This window comes from Schistocerca americana, chromosome 11 (genome assembly GCF_021461395.2).
Source record: "Schistocerca americana isolate TAMUIC-IGC-003095 chromosome 11, iqSchAmer2.1, whole genome shotgun sequence".
NCBI classification, from domain to species: Eukaryota; Metazoa; Arthropoda; class Insecta; order Orthoptera; family Acrididae; genus Schistocerca; species Schistocerca americana.
In genome coordinates, this window is record NC_060129.1 from 190,283,988 (window position 1) to 190,297,497 (window position 13,510).

The following is a 13,510-nucleotide window of genomic DNA, read 5'->3' on the forward strand; positions in this document are numbered from 1 at the left end:
TTTCTGGTCTCCTCCCTCGGAACAACCCAACCCTGGTGTACACTGCAGAACAACGAACAAGTCCTAATTTATTAGCCCAAAGCCATACCACGTATCCTCTTCTGATGGGTTTCTTGGGCATTTATTATTTATAACTAATCGTATCTTTGAATGTCACCACGCTTTCATAAATTGGTTGACTTTAGGTGGGGCATAACTCTCTTCGAAAGCTTTCCTGAATATGTCAAGCATACGTCTTATCTTGCAAAACTTATTGTAATTTGGAGACTCTCTTGTTGGCATCATGTTGTTATTCAAATGCATGTGTGGTGGTAACTCTCCAAACCTATTTATGGACATGAGTGAGCTTGCACAATTGTCTCTAAAGTGTTTACAGCAAGACCTACTTCCATGGTAACTATGAGGTTGTTTTGTAACCACAAGAATTCTTTTTTCTCTTTGGTTACTGGTTTAAATTGTTCGTATTTTTGAGACGCATTCAAGTTAGTGTGAAATGCTATGTAACCAATGAAATTGTCACAGAAAAAACTGAAAAGAAATAGTCTGGTGGCATGTTGTTACCTTCATCTTTCAATTTGCCCTTTATATCAACATACTCATTTCAGTCATGACACTTTGTACTATCACAACAAATTTTAGTCCATGTATTGGTGGCAAGAGAAGTCAAAGGAAAACCATCATCACTGCTAATATTATATTCATTATAATCACTTACACCCTAGAATTATTAGGCCCCACATGATTTTAAGTGGTGGCTTCCAGTGTCACTTTCTTCTGCAGTGATGTCCAGAACAGGATCAGGATTAGTATCAAGGTCACTATGATCACTTCTGATGTGGGGTCAGATATAACTTCATACAAGAGGTCTAATATTCCTTTTACATTTGATGATTTCCTATTGATTTAGTTCTGGGGAAGAAAAGATACAGGTTAGATTTGGACAAATCTGGTGAAGCCTCAGTAGCCCCATATGGAGCCACTACATTATTGTGACATTTGTTCACTACTTTTCAGCAACACTATCACAAAAATGAATTCCATCATGCTTTATCAGTCATTTTGCAGTGGTGGTACTTTTTGCAGAGTTCCTTGTAACCTGTCTATTTACATTTACTGTTACAAAAGTAAATTAATGAACTAGGCAGCCTGGGACATTATCGGTAACTTACATAATTTCGGGACCTTAATTTCCTGTATTTTGCATCTGCAGGCACTCCTTAGCTCATCAAAAAGTATGGATGCCTATAATCTGTTCACTACTGTAACCACTGAATTAAGTAGCCAGAGTGTTCACTGATAATTGTATCAGATGAAATTGTTTCAGCTGTGTTGTCAAATAGGTTGACATTAATTCTCAGCTATTTGTTCTGAACTGTAGACAGATTGTTAAATGTGTTTTCCATTCTACCACCTGTAAATAAGACAGCCATGAAAGTACATTTTTTGATCAATTTGAAACCTGACCAAATGAGATTCTAAACTGAAATCTATTTAGTCACCCTTCGCAACAAACACGGTGTGCTACGTAAGTTTTTTTTCTCTTTGTGGGCAATCTAAAACCAATAATTTTTCCAGTTATTTTGTTCCATGTTGCACAATGTGGAACTTCATTTACCATTGCTAAAATTCTTAGTGTTGGAAACGAAGCTTTTGCTTACACCAAGAACATCTGTGGCTGCCTTATCTGCAACACTGATACTCGTGAATGCCTTCTCACAGAGTTAATAAAAGATATTTCTCCTTACACAGAGCCAGTTAACATAGGTAAGTTATCTGCGCTTCTTCACTTGCGGTAACCCAATGATGTACTCACAAGTTGCAGTCTCATAAGTAACCCCCCCTTGCCCTGCCATAGGCTCGCAGCAATTCGACAGCTAAGAACAGGGGTGCCTGTGCTGACACGAATGAAAATGCACACACAAATTTCAGACTGTGTTTAAGAAGTGCTGAAAACTACTGCAGAAGAGAATCTGAGAAAGACTTTGGAAAATGACTTCAAAGTATACCACGCTCGAAGGTCATCGAAAATGAGCACGTGTATTTGGAACATGGTGAGGTTCAGCTACTACATTGTGAGGTTCAAATACTACAAATGCTACTCTGGAACAATTTCAATAGATCTCTGCAATCCAGTGCCAGTCAAATATGTGATCTACGGCCAGCAAACGAAGTGTAAAAAAACTACTGTTCGGAAAGCTCAAGGATGTTGAAGGTAGCAGTTTTGAAAGTTTCACCTGCAGAAGTAAGACCAGTATGAGGAGAAGAAAGAATGGGGGAGGGGGAAGAAGAGCAGGTAAATATTTGAATAATTCAATGATATATTTTGCAGTTTACCAGGGCTTCACTTGCTAAATCTGCAAATGGTAGTACAACCCCATGTTACTCGGGACAAATCCTGCTCAGTCTATCTAGGACTGCCCTCCTGTTGCATGCCAGGACTAGCTCCAGAGGCATCTTACCGTAGCCGGCAGCAGACTGGTCTGTCCCCAACCACAACAGCAGGTTCACGACAGCTGCTTCACCATATGTGGCGGCTGTCCGCAAAACCATCCTCCCAATGCTGTCCCGTGCGTCCTTGTTCGCACCGTGAAACAGCAGGACCATCGCGACACCCTGTTTGCCGTATGCTGCTGCTATACACAAGTATAGAGAAAAAGAGAAAGTAAAAGGTCTTAACTTCTTAACAGCATTTATTTATCTAAAGATTTCGTTTTTCTACAGTATTATTGCTGTTAAATTTTTTTTATAATTGTAAACAAAACAGAATCTAGAATATGTATGTGCTGTGTGGCTGGATTATACCGTATATACAAAATAATGGACCAATAGTACAGAATTATTGCAATTAAATGTTCTGTAATTTAGGTACATAAATTACGTATGCCTCATAAAATCCGTTCAGTTTACAGTATCTAAAATTTTGTAACTATGATGTTAATTTCCAGAATAGTTGTGACTAAAATTTATTAGTTATCTTAACAAAACTATAGTTAGAATCAGTAAGAGTAATGTAGTTTATTGGAAAGCTGACAAAGCAAATTTGTACTTGGACTTACTCCATAGATGTACATCATAAGCTGCTAAATAAATATAAAAAAAATCACTGTGTGTGTTGTTTACAATGCAAAAGGTGAACGTTGAATCCTTATAGAGTCTGTCCCGCCTACACTTCTCTTTCTGTCTGCCCATTTGTGAAAATTTGCCGGTCTAACGTGTCGCATAAATGCGGACACATAAGCCGTTTTGCTGGAAAGTCAGAAGTTGGTAGCATGGTGAGTTGAGATGCATTCTGCTTTGCGCTCTGGAGTTTTTGCGTACGAAGCCAACGTGTTGGTCTGCCACCTGTCGGCAACGCCAACGAACAAGTGCGATCGAGAGCCTATCGCATATTACTTCACCAATTTCGCATTTGAAAGTTTCATAAGAACATCTCAGAAATAACAAATATCTCCTACGCGATATCAACTATTTGAACATATTTTATTAATGGGATTGCTAGAAGCGCCAATACCTCCTCATTATTTAGGGAGAAAATATTTCATACTCCCCGATGTTTGTGGTAACACATTCTACATATTTACCAACTGCCTCGGGCATCATTGAGTTGAGTTATAACTATGCTGGTGATCTTATTAATTTTTGCAAGACATGGAAATAACAGTCTGTGTCTATGAAGTAAATTGAGGTACAGATGTTTAGTAAAGTAATAAATTTCGGAAGAGCATGGAGACGTTTATGATTTACGGAATATTAACAGTATACCAATTTTTGAGGGACACCGTAACCTATATTCGTGTCTAAATTTCTATGGGTTGAATGAACTACAGATGCAAGCGATGGGCCTAGTGGTAATGGGGTAAGAAGACCACCACTTAACTAAGTTCTCAGACTCATTCGTGCATATGCCTGTCTCACCACAGCAACTCATAGTGTGCACGTGGACACAGCTTCTGAACAGTTCTTGCACTGCTGCAAGTCTGAACACACAATCGTAGTGCTTCCCTTTCGGACAAAGCGGAGGTTTGGTACGATCGTATAGTGTTGGAAACACTACCGATTACGCCACATCATTCTTACTCTCCTAATTATGTCCTTGCCTGCCCATCCAGTCGACAATCACTATCTTCAATTTCCGTTAATGTAAAAACTCACCTTAGCTTTTATCTGTTTGTTGCTTTTGCGTTACTGCTACGGTGGACGAATGGAGAAAAGTGCACGGCGTTTAATGACGGAGAATCCACACCTGGCCGGCTGCACGTAGTGTAGAGGAGCGGCGCGAGATGGCAGCAGCTGCGGGCGGCAGCACGAAGTGCCACTGCCTGCGAAATTATGGCCGTCATTGCATACGCACGGCGTACAGCAGACTGTACTTCGTGGCATTTGTAGCCACGTTGTTCGTTTAAAATAGCAAGTACTGTGTATTTTTGTCTTGAAAAAGTAAACAATGCTGTGCTTTTAGCTGAACTTTCGAAGCCAAGAAGAGAGCGAAGCAGCAAGAAGAAGAATATGGCTGATGAACTTCTGCAGAGCAAACTGGCAGAACACAAAAGCAACTGCATTATGTGGAGTAAGAGCAATTAACTTTCGAAGCCAAGAAGAGAGGGAAGCAGCAAGAAGAAGAATATGGCTGATGAACTTCTGCAGAGCAAACTGGCAGAACACAAAAGCAACTGCATTATGTGGAGTAAGAGCAATTTTCACGCATTAACGTAGATTGGAAAATGTAAGATTCCCCGCCTAGTATGTCACGTAGCAGTATTTTACTTCTACAGCTCGTGACGTAACTAGTTGCAGAATGTTGAGGTTAAATTCGTAAGGTACAGTATTGGTGCTTTTACTGGTGAACACGTGTTGGTAAAACACAAAATTATGTCACCAGTAACTGAACCAGCAAAACAAAATCTCGTTTCAACTTGTAGCGTGCAGTTCCTGAAGCATGCTTTTCTTATTTGTTTATTTCTGTTCAGTGTAACATCACGGGAAGTGACGAATTAAAACGAAACGAGACAAACGTGAAAGGAAGACAAATATAATGAGAACAGTATAGCTGATTTCTCGTTATTTTACAGTTGTTGTGTAAGAGGCTGTTGCAGTAAACTATCTCAAGTGCAAATAGACCTTCAACATGTGTAATATATTGCGGTACCGGAATACATGCCAAGTAATGAACGTCATATAAGAGATGTTAAGTTTTTAAATTAAAAATAAAATTGCTTTCGAGCAATTCAAGAAGTGGAATGCCACAGATGAGAAGGTGTCGTATGTATTACTCCACTCCAGCATGTGCACTTTGTGTGTTGTGATTAACAGTAATATTTCTAAAGTTGTGTTGTTTTGCAAATGAACATCTTTTTCATTTCCAAATGTAATTGTAATGGACAGTTACGAAATTTATTAACCTTTAATACACAGCAGACGTAATGGGATCAGCCAATTATAGTTTCACTGATTAATCGAATAGTTTTATTCTAGAGCCATTCTAAACCAAAGGAACTAATGAGTTTGTGATACTTAAACCAGCTTTTGTTATTGTAAACCAATACTTGTACGCAAGGCCGTTGCTGAGAGGGAGATGTTTTTGAAATATGCCCCTAGGAGACAGGAAAAGGGAAAAATAAATTTTATAGCTTCAGTAACTTGCACATCTTATTAATACTATCGTTTGCTGCTGAATCACAACAGCCTGGAATACTATAGGAATACTTGTAATTTTATGGTTTAATTAATAGGATGTTAAACATTCTGACCCACCAGCTTGGTGTCCATAAATTTACCACTTCAAGACTTAAGTATTCCAATAAAAGAAATGAATGGAATTACGTGGTGTATGCTGTGAAAGGAAAACTAGGTTCAGTAACTATTAAAATAAAAATTAATTTTTATTGTAGCTACTGTATTTTTTAAATGGGACAAAAAGTAAAAATAATTTCATCCATCCCCATACAGATAGCCGTGAAAATGAGTGATTGTAAAACTGTAGTAGGTATATAAATGCTTTGAAGACTTAAAATGAGAAATGTGGTGTACATTCAGTAGATAATAGATGCATGAATAGTTCACCTCTTTGCTATTAACTTAGGCATGCAATTATTCCATAATACATTACTGTGCAGAAATGCGCTAAAGATGTTTGCATTATTAGTCGGAACATGCGTGTTCCGGGAAATATTTTAGACTGCCATTAAAATGTAGTAGTTTTGTTGAATATGACCTTAAACTATTATGGACTTTAAATAAATTTCCCTCTTCAATTAACGATTTGTTGCACATCAGTTGTTTCAGCCTGAGCTGTGTCAATAAATGTGCCTTGATTCGGGATCCTACTATCTTCCTGATCACAAGTTGCAAAATTAACTACGAAAATCTGATTCAAACACCCAAATAATGGTTATAGTACTTTTTACCTCTCGGAATCCTTCAAGAAGTGTATTAAAATCATCACAAACTAATGAGTGGTTCAGCTTGTTTCACAGATAGCTCAGTAATTCATGTAGATTTCTCTTAAGTCACTGAAAGTCTCATTGACCTCTGAGGAGTGTTATAATTAGAAGTGGATTATTATCTAGTAACAACTGACAAGCACACGCTTTTACATTGCGATTTACAAAGAAACTACTTGTTTCCATATTTTTGCTTTTGTGTTAAAACTCCTCCTTTTTCCAGGTAAACTGTACACATACATGATGCTAGCCTGTAATCCCTTATATCTTATTTCTCCATCACCATGAGTACATGGTGTTGAGAGTGGCACAAAACACACATCCAAATTTCACACACCTTTCTAACATAAAAGAAGCTCGTGTAACTCTTCATTCAGCACCCTAATGTTTTGACGGACCAAACATTTAACTTTCCTGGAAACTATTCCATATTTTATGATGCTATGCAGTTCTAATATCTCTCAAAGCTGTCTGTCTGTAATCTGAGTCTAACCAAAAGATGTGTTGCCTTATGCTTCCTGCAAGATGCTCAACTAGTTTCTCGGCTTAACGGAAACATCCGATTCCACCTGTGTGCTTTGACCAATACCATCACCAATATGGCGGAATCGACCATTCACAGCAACTCCCATATCACTACTAAAACGTCATTACGTAAACATGACAACAAACAAGAAAATAGATCGAAAAACCATCAAACACATATTTCTCCGATAATATAATGAAACTAACGGGACAGGGGGGGGGGGGGATGGTTGTTTTTAGGGTAGGGACAAACTAAAAATAAACACAAGCCACTAAACCAAACGATAAAATAAGACGATGACAACCTTCCCAAAATCAACTAGAAACAATATCCACTGGAATCGAACATTTCCCTTGACCTATATAGCTCAACAAACTATCATTACCAATTCATACAACCCAAAACTACAACCCCTTCAACAATCATCGCTGCCTCAAAAACCACAAGAAAACACCAAATTTGGAACTAAACAGTTCCCTTGGCCTTACAGGTCATCAAAAACACACAAAACCTACTCACCAATATCAGCAGCACCACCACCCCCACACATGATCCACAAATTATCTAACCAGATAAAAACATAAACAGACAACTCACCACACACACACACACACACACACACACACACACACACACACACACACACACACACACACACAAAAAACTATACACACAACCTCATAAACATAATAGACCACAACCAAATAAAATTTCCACCCCCTCCCCCACCCCCGAAAATCAAAATAAAAGAAACAAATACTAACATAAAACAAAAAAAAGGCGTACACACCCTAGAACAAAAAAAACAAAACAAATACCAAAATCTACAACCACCCCCACCCAACTACCTCCCCAAAGCTCACCAACCTTCTCCCCCCCCCCCCCTCCCCGCCCAAGAACCTGAGCTGACAACCCCCCCCTCCCCCCCCTTCCCCCCCCCCCCCCCCCCCAAACCTAACTAACCCTCGGCCTGTAGATGTTACTAACAGCCCTTAAGAAAACCCTAAAAATACAATACTCCTCAGGGATACTCTTCCACCAACATTACTCACGTAAATGAGCCTGAAGGTTGGAAGAGCGCCTCTTCCCCCTCCCAATAACAGATTTAACAGCAACCCCAAAACCTCTCTATAGTATTTGTACAGGCTCCACTCTCATAATTCTTAAACTCAACATTGTGATTGCCTCCTGACCCAATCCACTATAAGAAGGAAACCCATCAGAAACTACAGTACTCCCCTGTTCTACATACTCCTGAGTCAACCCCACCAACTCCCTCTTTGTACGATGTTGAACAACCCTAAACACACATTCAGAAGACCCAGACCCCGATACCACAGCCCCCCCACCTATAAACAGGCTTACCCCTCCCATACTTCCTCCTACCAAACTGTGACTCATCACTCTCCATCACTACTCCAGGCCCACCCAACTTACCCCTGTATTTAATGTATTCTGATCAAACCTCGCGACAAAAAGAATACCAATCGAGGACTGTTCGCTCACTCACACCCACCTCTTGCACGCAAAAGCTGAAAGAGGACTGATAACAAAAATGATAACTCGTCAAGACAATTTCACGAATGCCCGACCTAGACTTCTCGAACCAGGTACCCCAGTGAATGGAGCGCCAAACATTATTACGCCGGCACCTCGCTGGTCCGAGACGCTGGGACTTTCGTTAACTTCATACGTTCACCACATGCAGCGCACTTCACCAGCTCGGCCAGAAGACCAAACGGCTGCAGGAATTTGTTTAGCGACATTGAACTGTCACGCAACATGCCCCACAACCGAAAACTGTTGATTTTATCGGTGACATAACAATAGTAATCCAAAAAATTCAGACACAACAAACCACACACGACACTACATTAACTTAGAAGTAACCAAAAACCAAACCGTCAGCTCACTGCAGAATATTCCACTAGAAATTCACTAATCACCAGAACAACGCCCGACAACCTCAACAACTCAAATGAACCCAGTTCGACACACAACCCACAAACACCAGCAGAGAGCACCACCAACCGCAACCATATGGCACTTACAAACACATCACAAGCACACACTAACCCAACAAGAAACACTCAATATTTTATATATATATATGTAAAAACAAAGATGATGTGACTTACCAAACGAAAGCGCTGGCAGGTGATAGACACACAAACAAACATACACACGAAATTCAAGCTTTAGCAACCAATGCTTGCTTCATTAGGAAAGAGGGAAGGAGAGGGAAAGACGAAAGGATGTGGGTTTTAAGGGAGAGGGTAAGGAGTCATTCCAATCCCGGGAGCGGAAAGACTTACCTTAGGGGGGGAAAAAAGGACGGACACACACACACACACACACACACACACACACACACACACACACACACACACACACACACACACACACACACACACACACTCGCAGACATATTCAAAGGCATATATATATATATATATATATATATATATATATATATACATATATATAATTTTGTGAGTGTGTGGGGAATTACCCACTTACTATATCCAAAAATTCATCTATTGAGCAGAAGGAGTCGTCATTAAGAAATTCTTTTAATTTCCTTTTATATGCTATATGGCTATCTGTCAGACTTTTGATGCTATTAGGTAAGTGACCAAATACTTTTGTGGCAGCATGATTTCCCCCCCATGAACCATGGACCTTGCCGTTGGTGGGGAGGCTTGCGTGCCTCAGCGATACAGATGGCCGTACCGTAGGTGCAACCACAACGGAGGGGTATCTGTTGAGAGGCCAGACAAGCATGTGGTTCCTGAAGAGGGGCAGCAGCCTTTTCAGTAGTTGCAGGGGCAACAGTCTGGATGATTGACTGATCTGGCCTTGTAACATTAACCAAAACGGCCTTGCTGTGCTGGTACTGCGAACGGCTGAAAGCAAGGGGAAACTAGAGCCGTAATTTTTCCCGAGGACATACAGCTTTACTGTATGATTAAATGATGATGGCGTCCTCTTGGGTAAAATATTCCGGAGGTAAAATAGTCCCCCATTCGGATCTCCGGGCGGGGACTACTCAAGAGGACGTCGTTATCAGGAGAAAGAAAACTGGCATTCTACGGATCGGAGCGTGGAATGTCAGATCCCTTAATCGGGCAGGTAGGTTAGAAAATTTAAAAAGGGAAATGGATAGGTTAAAGTAAGATATAGTGGGAATTAGTGAAGTTCACTGGCAGGAGGAACAAGACTTTTGGTCAGATGAACCCACGGTTATAAATACAAAATCGAATAGAGGTAATGCAGGAGTAGGTTTGATAATGAATAAAAAAATAGGAGTGCGGGTAAGGTACTACAAACAGCATAGTGAACGCATTATTGTGGCTAAGATAGACACCATGCCCATGCCTACTACAGTAGTACAAGTTTATATGCCAACTAGCTCTGCATATGATGAAGAAATTGAAGAAATGTATGATGAAATAAAAGAAATTATTCAGATAGTGAAGGGAGGCGAAAATTTAATAGTGACTGGAATTCGAGAGTAGGAAAAGGGAGAGAAGGAAACATAGTAGGTGAATATGGATCGGGCTTAAGAAATGAAAGAGGAAGCCATCTGGTAGAATTTTGCACAGAGCATAACTTAACCATAGTTTACATTTGGTTCAAGAATCATAAAATAAGGTTGTATACATGGAAGAATCCTGGAGATACTAGTAGGTATCAGATAGATTATATAATGGTAAGACAGAGATTTAGGAACCAGGTTTTACATTGTAAAACATTTCCTGGGGCAGATGTGGATTCTGACCACAATCTATTGGTTATGAACTGCAGATTGAAACTGAAGAAACTGCAAAAAGGTGGCAATTTAAGGAGATGGGACCTGGATAAACTGAAAGAACCAGAGGTTGTAGAGAGTTACAGAGAGAGCACAAAAGAACAATTGACAGGAATGGGGGAAAGAAATACAGTAGAAGAATGGGTAGCTCTGAGGGATGAAGTAGTGAAGGCAGCAGACGATCAAGTAGGTAAAAAGACGAGGGCTAATAGATATCCTTGGGTAACAGAAGAAATATTGAATTTAATTGATGAAAGGAGAAAATATAAAAATGCAGTAAATGAAGCAGGCAAAAAGGAATACAAATGTCTCAAAAATGAGATCGACAGGAAGTGCAAAATGGCTAAGCAGGGATGGCTAGAGGACAAATGTAAGGATGTAGAGGCTTGTCTCACTAGGGGTAAGATAGATACTGCCTACAGGAAAATTAAAGAGACCTTTGGAGAGAAGAGAACCACTTGTATGAATATCAAGAGCTCAGATGGCAACCCAGTTCTAAGCAAAGAAGGGAAAGCAGGAAGGTGGAAGGAGTATATAGAAGGTTTATACAAGGGCGATTGTCTTGAGGCCAATATTATGGAAATGGAAGAGGATGTAGATGAAGACGAAATGGGAGATAAGATACTGCGTGAAGAGTTTGACAGAGCACTGAAAGACCTGAGTCGAAACAAGGCCCCGGGGGTAGACAACATTCCATTAGAACTACTGATGGCCTTGGGAGAGCCAGTCATGACAAAACTCTACCATCTGGTGAGCATGATGTATGAGACAGGCGAAATACCCTCAGACTTCAGGAAGAATATAATAATTCCAATCCCAAAGAAAGCAGGTGTTGACAGATGTGAAAATTACCAAACTATCAGTTTAATAAGTCACAGCTGCAAAATACTAACATGAATTCTTTACAGACAAATGGAAAAACTAGTAGAAGCCAACCTTGGGGAAGATCAGTTTGGATTCCGTAGAAACACTTGAACACGTGAGGCAATACTGACCTTACGACTTATCTTAGAAGAAAGATTAAGGAAAGGCAAACCTACGTTTCTAGCATTTGTAGACTTAGAGAAAGCTTTTGACAATGTTGACTGGAATACTCTCTTTCAAATTCTAAAGGTGGCAGGGGTAAAATACAGGGAGCGAAAGGCTATTTACAATTTGTACAGAAACCAGATGTCAGTTATAAGAGTCGAGGGACATGAAAGGGAAGCAGTGGTTGGGAAGGGAGTGAGACAGGGTTGTAGCCTCTCCCCGATGTTGTTCAATCTGTATATTGAGCAAGCAGTAAAGGAAACAAAAGAAAAATTCCGAGTAGGTATTAAAATTCATGGAGAAGAAATAAAAACTTTGAGGTTTGCCGATGAGATTGTAATTCTGTCAGAGACAGCAAAGGACTTGGAAGAGCAGTTGAATGGAATGGACAGTGTCTTGAAAGGAGGATATAAGATGATCATCAACAAAAGCAAAACAAGGATAATGGAATGTAGTCTAATTAAGTTGGGTGATGCTGAGAGAATTAGATTAGGAAATGAGACACTTAAAGTAGTAAAGGAGTTTTGCTATTTGGGGAGCAAAATAACTGATGATGATGGTCAAAGTAGAGAGGATATAAAATGTAGATTGGCAATTCCAAGGAAAGCGTTTCTGAAGAAGAGAAATTTAACATCGAGTATAGATTTAAGTGTCAGGAAGTCATTTCTGAAAGTATTTGTATGGAGTGTAGCCATGTATGGAAGTGAAACATGGACGATAAATAGTTTGGACAAGAAGAGAACAGAAGGTTTCGAAATGTGGTGCTACAGAAGAATGCTGAAGATTAGATGGGCAGATCACATATCTAATGAGGAAGTATTGAATAGGGTTGGGGCGAAGAGACGTTTGTGGCACAACTTGAACAGAAGAAGGGATCGGTTGGTAGGACATGTTCTGAGGCATCAAGGGATCACCAATTTAGTATTGGAGGGCAGCGTGGAGGGTAAAAATCGTAGAGGGAGACCAAGAGATGAATACACTAAGCAGATTCAGAAGGATGTAGGTTGCAGTAGGTACTGGGAGATGAAGAAGCTTGCACAGGATAGAGTAGCATGGAGAGCTGCATCAAACCAGTCTCAGGACTGAAGACCACAACAACAACAAATATCCCAAGCAGCTTGGCATTTGTTTGGGGGTCCTTTTATGTAATTTTCATAGGCAGCTTGTTTGGCAAGTTTATGGTTGGCTTTGTAGTGTTTCTTACATTTCAGGTAGTCTTTATAATAAGTATCATTTTGTTCTGCACCACATTTGCCATTGTTTTTATGTTTTGTACAGTGAAAGCATCTTTTCCCAGATTCTAGCAAGGTCATCAGTGTACTATTTAAGCGTTTTATCTTTTCTATTTGGTTTAGTACTGTTTCTTTTCATTGGCGAGCAAGACTACCATAAGTCACTATATGTCTTAAGGAAATTATTAAATAGTGTTTCCACAGATGATTGATCTGTGTCATATTCATAAACAAAGTCCCAGTATACCTTTCTGAGGAAGTCTATGAATAACTTAACATATTCCTCTTTCTGACCTCGTAACACGTCATGCTTGGCTTATCTGCAACCTTACAATTGTTATCTGACTATGTATACTGATATGTTAGGAGTAGAGGATCATGATCTGAAAAACATTCATCTGCAATACTTACACTATATAGGTCTCTTGAAAAATTAACTATAATATTGTCCAAACAGGCATTTCCACGTGTT